General features: G+C 41.7%; 1 long non-coding RNA gene across 1 annotated transcript; it reads left to right on the plus strand.

Annotated features, from left to right (window-relative positions):
- The first annotated feature begins 1,075 nt into the window (after window positions 1–1,075).
- On the plus strand, window positions 1,076–1,627 carry LOC119582505. Its single transcript, XR_005229643.1, has 2 exons — window positions 1,076–1,260; window positions 1,571–1,627. It is a non-coding gene; the product is annotated as an uncharacterized LOC119582505 (long non-coding RNA).
- Window positions 1,628–6,983: the final 5,356 nt, after the last annotated feature.

The raw sequence follows: 6,983 nt of genomic DNA on the forward strand, positions 1-6,983 counted from the left end.
TGGTATTTGTCACATGGACGTCCTTATAAACCTTTTGAGATTAGGAAAGTCTGGTCCTGGAGAGTAAAATGTGATCATTCCTAAACTCTAGACATTGGATGATAATTTCTAAAAGTTTGGGGCTAAGTGATTGATAATTAGTTTGTTTTTCTTTTTAAAATTCTTGTATATTTATGAATTGACAGCAGTTATGCATGCATAATTTGCTTACAGATTCTGGAAGTATTTGGTCACCAAGGAGTAAAATATTAGGCCTGCCTAGACCACACCAATTTTTTACAAGGAATCAATTTTACGGGAGTCATTATTATAGTGACACTAATAGGAATATACTAGGCCGCGGTGGCCGAGTTAGAGCATCGGACTCAAGACTGTCACGACGACAATCTGAGTTCGAGGGATCGAGTTACCGGCTGGCATGTTGGGCAAGGAACTTCACCTCGATTGCCTACCAAGGCACTGGGTGGGCAAGCCAGCCCAAGTCAGTGACGGGTCCCAGAACTGTTTAAATAGAGATGGTGACTCAATAAAAACACCGGGCGGAAGGCAACGGCAAACTACCGCTCTAAATTGCCAAGAAAATCATGGAAAATCCATGATCGCCAACGTCCTTGTAGGACAAGGCACTTGAAAAAAAAAGAAAGGAATATAATTTTTTTCCTGGAAATCATGAAATGGGCTAAATTGGTGAGAGGCAGTCTTAGTAATGGACTCCTTGTTGGTCATGTGCATCTAGAGCATAAGCAAATTTGATCTAACAAAACTACAGAGGACAATGCACCAGGAAGCTAGGATGTTAAATATATTTATGAATTAAACAGCCTTTTGCTTTGTCATTTTAGAGATGGGCCTTATTGAGAATGACAAGAGCTTTGAAAGTGAATCAAAAGTTGAGAGATATTTTGAAATTTAAGTCATGCTGCTTATCTAGTTTGATTTATACTGTTGTTTCTTCAATTTAATTGTAAAAAAAAATGTGCTTTTGAAATATAGTTCAAAGTTTCAGTACTTTCATGTGTTTGTTTTACTATGGATATAATGAACTTTCATGTTTACCGTTTCTCCGATGTTTACCAAATGTGATATATTGCAGGTAACCAAGGTTTTGGGACGTACCGGTTCCCAGGGTCAGTGTACTCAGGTACGCGTTGAGTTCCTGGATGAGTCCCACCGTTCTATTATCCGCAATGTGAAGGGTCCCGTTCGTGAAGGCGACATTCTCACACTGTTGGAGTCTGAGCGTGAAGCCAGGAGATTAAGGTGATCACTTCAAACATCAAATTTTTCCCTTCTTGTAAGTTTAATACAGTATATTATGCAAATGTTAATGAATGTGTTTTGGTTTTGGTTTTTGGTTTTAGGATTGTTCAAAGAAAATGTTCCGAATAGTAAAGTATATTTTGTGAATGTTGCTGAATGTGTTGTTTTTTTGATTTGGTGATTATTGTTCAAAGAAAATTATATGAATATTTGTAGGAATAGTGTTGTAAATTTGTGTGTGAGAAATGTACAAGTTTCATATGGTTTAGAATGTTGCACAATTTCAATTGGTGGTTTCTCTCTTCCACAGATAATGCGGCAAAAGGCTCTATTCTTCCTTAAACTTGAAATAAAAAGTTAAGGAAAATTGTGTTTTATTATCTTTGCTTTGCTTCTTTGGACAAACTGATTATGGAAATTCTTTAATCAGTATTTCTCTTCTCATTAAGTAAGCTTACTACTTGAGGCTATGCAGAAGAAAAAAATATTTATTTTGCTTGTAGTGCTGTAGAGAAAGTACATTTAGCATTGTTAGATGTGTTGAGAAGTTCTTGCTATGGCCATTTAGTTGAGTAACTGAGGAAATATTCATGTGCCTTAATGTGTGGTACATGAATATACATCACTCTATTACCTGATAACTCAAAAATGGGAGGAAGCAATTAAAGTTATTTTTTATTTTTTTATACTTCAATGTTGTCTTTTGGCATGTTCCATTCAGTGACCTAAAAGAAAGAGAAGGTAATGCATATAAAATGTGTGTAAATAGTAAAATTCACCTGTTCTAAAGCAATGACTAAGATATCTCTATTATACGTATATGAAGAGCTGAAAAAAGACCTTGGTGTTTTACAGCTTTCCTGTAAGCATAAATAACAAACATGTGTGGCTAGATAAACAAAATATAATTAATCACCTTTTAAGAAAATGCATTTCATCAAATATATTAGTTTTTCATGTTTACAAATTACTTCATGACAGATTGACCCCTACTTTCTTGAGGTATACAAATCTAGATGTGATATATATTACTTAGCTCCATTTTAGCTGGAGGCAGGGGTGATGGAAAAGACTTGCCACGAGTACACAAACCTTTTGGATGGGATACTTTACTCATTTGGCAATTTTGTATTATTCCCATTGATGTATGATTCTGGAATGTAATTGATTGATTGCCGTGATGCAACCGTATCCAGTGGGTTAAACATGTAATAAAAATTTACAATAGAACCGAACTCGAACAAATGAACCCTATCCTGAATGCAAAAACTGCCACAAAGATCACCTTTATGAACCCAAAACTTGCCTCATCTAGGGGCATCTACCAATTGCCATTTTTCTTTACCCTTGTAAGCATTGTGAGCAACTTTTTAAAATTTGGTTGTGGTAGGATATCGAAGGCATATATGTGAGTACGCTACTTTTTATAAACTTTCATGTAGTCCGTTACAATTTATAGTGAATATCTCTGAAATATAGCATGTATTGATCTGCACTTCAACCTTTGCTCTATTAACCCTTTCCCGACGGGTAGTATTCATAGTGGCCCGGGCCTTGCTGCTGGGGGCTTATATCGTCGCCCTAGCATGCGCAACCACTCATGCCAAATACCAGCATCCCATGCTGTTTCTTCGTAATGCTACGAGCATATGTTGTATTTTCACTTTTCATTATTTTCTAAAGTCTCTACTTGCCATATTTCCTGGTAAATCGAGACTGAAGGATATTTTTTTGTTATATAGACTCCATAGTTGATCATTATTCGGTCTATTGTCTGAATAAAATAAACATTGTGTGGCATCATGGAGATGAAATTGTCGGTTTGTTGTCTTTTTTTTTTTTTTTTTTTTTTTTTTTTGCTTAGTAAAAATGAGTGTTAAAAATGACTTAAACTTTCAGTGGCAGAAAAAATAATAATTTGCCATGATTGTAACAAAAAAAACTTGTGGCATCTCCATACATACACCATGGCATGTACGTACATACCCCCGGCAGATAGTCCCGCCATGCCATGGCAAGTGCGAACATACCACCCGTTGGGAATGGGTTAAAGCAGCTGATGTGAGGATTGTCCTAGTTTTTTTTTTTTTTTTTTTTTTCCACTTGACCAACCTGTGAAATGTCATACTTTGAGGTGAAAATGCATAATTCCAACCATGATAGTCTGGTGATGTGCAAAGTTCTTTACTTATCAAACAGTGCTTGACCATGTTGAGATTTAGAAAAGATAGCTAGGCAAGTATACAAGTATGCTCATTGTTCTGGCAAAATTGACAGGCAAATCAATAGTGCACATGCCTGTAGCCAAGTAAAATAACCAGATAAGGCTGTTTGGCTGGTTGTTTGACAAATTGCTGCTGGGTTTGGATGGACAGTCCTGCTAGGTACCAACACACCCATGTGTACGACTACACAGGCACTGGGCTGATCATGTAGACAAGTCTTATTAATAATCATAGCCATTTTCCAGTAAGTTTCTGGTTGTTTATACCCCCCCAATCCCTTGCCCGTTGTTGTCGTGGGGGGGCTTAGGAGGCGGAGACTGGGACCCAATGATGGGGAACTCCCCAACCTTGGGACTCAGCCCTCGACTCAACTAATTTAGCATGGCCTTTTTTTTTTCCTTCCCACTTTTCGTTTCTGTCCCTTCACCAAACCCTTCTGCTATCCACCTCCTAAGGTGTGAGAGCCGTGCTGAAAGGATGAAAGGCTGACTTTGTGCCAGTCCTGAACGGCCTGAGGGAGCCATGGGCACGGTATTCCCCTAATTTGTTACCTAGCCCTTACCCCTCAAGGGGACCCTGAGGGGTGGACTGTTTTTATCCCCAACATAACCAGGCTTACCATGGCCAGTAATGAAAACATATCCCCACTATTAGGGGCAATGAGGCTTCCCCCTTTATCAAATAGCCCCAACGATGTAAACCCACCCGATTCCCTGACCCCAGGCTCTCCTTTGACCACGGCTCCGAACACTGCAATAACTACCCCCTCATCAATGCCTACTAGTACAGTAGCCAACAATCAACCCCTTTAAAGGGAACATTTCCACTCTTCCAGCATGCTCAACTTCAACACCTCTACCCCCACAACCTCCAACATCAACCACCCCATCCTCCCTTATTAATACCTTACAGCCTTATTGCCCACCTCTCCATAACACTACCTCCCTCAACACTACTCCATCTTCGTCACGCCCCCACCCTTCTACTACCCCTATCTCTACAACAATCTTGAATGCTCTCTTTAGTGCAGCCAAATGGGACCGATTTTTTGTGATCCCTCCCACAGCTCCCTACTCTGACAACACCCTGCTCTTCCAACAATGTCTCCAAAAACAAGTAGGTAAAGTCTCTTTCCGTAGCCGACCCGACCGCTCCCGTCTTGTCACATTAACATCCGAAAACCAAGCTATAGCATTAACAAAACTAACTGACCTATATGGTAACCCCATCTTGCAGAACCCCACCCAACCCTCAATACTTGCACTGGAACAGTTTCAATCTCCCCAGCAAATTGTCCAGTCTATGACAAAGATTGGTCAGACTGTGGAGAAGACCTACTTGCCTGTCTCACAGACTATGATGCAACATCAGTACAATGCTACTCCATTCCCCCCAGAGGTCATCGAAAGAAACCCACTAACATAGCCAAAATTATCTTCCGTAGACATGACCTTCCCTTTAACGTCTACATAGGAGGAGAATCCCTCCCTGTTCGTCCATACCAACCTCCTCCACCTCAGTGCCAAAATTGTTGGCGTCTAGGACACCCAGCCAAACATTGCCGTTCCACAGCCAGATGCCCCTATGTGCCCAACCTGGCCATACCCGATCTAACTGCTCTGCACAATCACGCACATGTGCCAACTGTGGCGGCCCCCATAATGTATTTTATAGGGGCTGTCCCACCTACAAATTTGAGTCTGAGGTAGCAACTCTCAGATTCAAACTTGGACTCACTACGTGAAGCCAGACAGGAAGCATGTCGACGTGGTTTCTCTCTTTCTCCTTACTCCAGTAATACGGCTCATTCTACCAATTCTCCTAAACCACCCACCCTACATCTAACTCCCCTCTTCTACCTCCTACCTTCCCCAGTCAAAAATCTTTTGCCATCCTAAACCCAGACACTCCAATCTCTACTACAGATACTCCAATCACCACTACAACCCCCAAAACCTTCCTCTCTCCCTCCTCGCACTACCCGTAACAGACGGAACAAAAAGTTCCACCCCCTCTTCCCTACCACACAAACACCTCCACCTTCCTTTGCCCCTACGCTTGAGACACCAATCCTCTCTTCCCCCCCTCACAAGAAAAACCTTTATACCCCAAAACTCCCCAACCAACTCCACAGAAGAAACTATTGAAAATAATCAAGATAACTTAATGAAAACTGACACTCAACCTCCAAATCTTACAACTCCTGCTCCTTTCACACTGCAAGTAACTGCTGATATCCATCCTCCTCCTAACGATATCCCCCTACACCCTATCCTCCTAACCCTTCCCAACACAGCCCATCCACCCCAACCCCAACCCCAACCCCACCCACATTAACCCTCCCCCCATCCCCTCTATCCCTTCCATTCCCTCCTGGATACACACGTGAAACCCTTATGAACCCTCCCACCATCCCCCCTATCCCTTACACACGTGAATCCCTTATGTCACAAATATCCCCTTACCCCCTCCTAGTAGAACACCAACTCCCACACCTCTCCCATATCAGACCTCTTGGTCCTTATCCCACCCTCTAGCTGCTTCCCCCTCAAAATCTCCAAAACGTACTACAATCTATATCACTAAAGTATAACTATCCTTCATTGGAATATTCGCGGTTTCCGCTCTCACAGACCTGACCTTTGTCATATCCTTTGCCTTCAAGAGACCTTCTTACACATCCTCCAATACCAATACCTCTGCTTTCCCCCACCTATCCTCCCTTCACCGACCTCCCAACCTATCAGACATCCTTACTGAATCCCACACTTTGTGTTTCAACAACCTATTCTCTTTCCTCATACATACCCTCCATCTGATCTAACTCCTTACCACACCCGACTCTAACCCTTTCACTTACCAATTCCTTTGCCCAGCTTAGACAACTAATCACTAACTCAACCACCCTTCCCTAACATTAACTATAGTGCTACATGAAACCCTTTGATGTCTAGCACATTTATCTTGCTTTAACCATTAACCATTAAAACCATTCTGGTTGTTTATACCTCAAAGGGCAGTGTCACTCCGAACAAGAAGGTAAATAAGGCAGTGGAAATATGACTTGCATCTCGTTCACACTCTTGGGCAGTGTTTGATGAACAAAACACTTTGTGATAACTTTGATGGGCAAGCCAGATGACTGCTTATGCTTGTAGTTAAGGGAATAGACATCAACAAGGAGTCTTTTGCACATGTATTTGCCTCTTCAAGGCCTATCCAGATAAGTAGGTGTGTCTGCCGGGCAGTGCAAATGGTGGACAGCTTCTGCCAGACTTACCTGTGAATTTTTGTCCACACAGCTGAGTTGATGAATTGGCAGGCATGCCTGATGATCCCCCCTCCCCCCCAATTCCTTTCTACTCGTTGCTGTTGGGGGGTTAGGAAGCAGACACTGAGGCCCAGTGCCTTAGTCCTCAGCCCTTGTTGCAACTAATTTGCACGGTCTTTTCTTCTCCCCCTTTCATTTTCTTTCTCTTCTATCCACTTATCCAAATC

This window comes from Penaeus monodon, chromosome 16 (genome assembly GCF_015228065.2).
Source record: "Penaeus monodon isolate SGIC_2016 chromosome 16, NSTDA_Pmon_1, whole genome shotgun sequence".
Lineage (NCBI taxonomy): Eukaryota > Metazoa > Arthropoda > Malacostraca > Decapoda > Penaeidae > Penaeus > Penaeus monodon.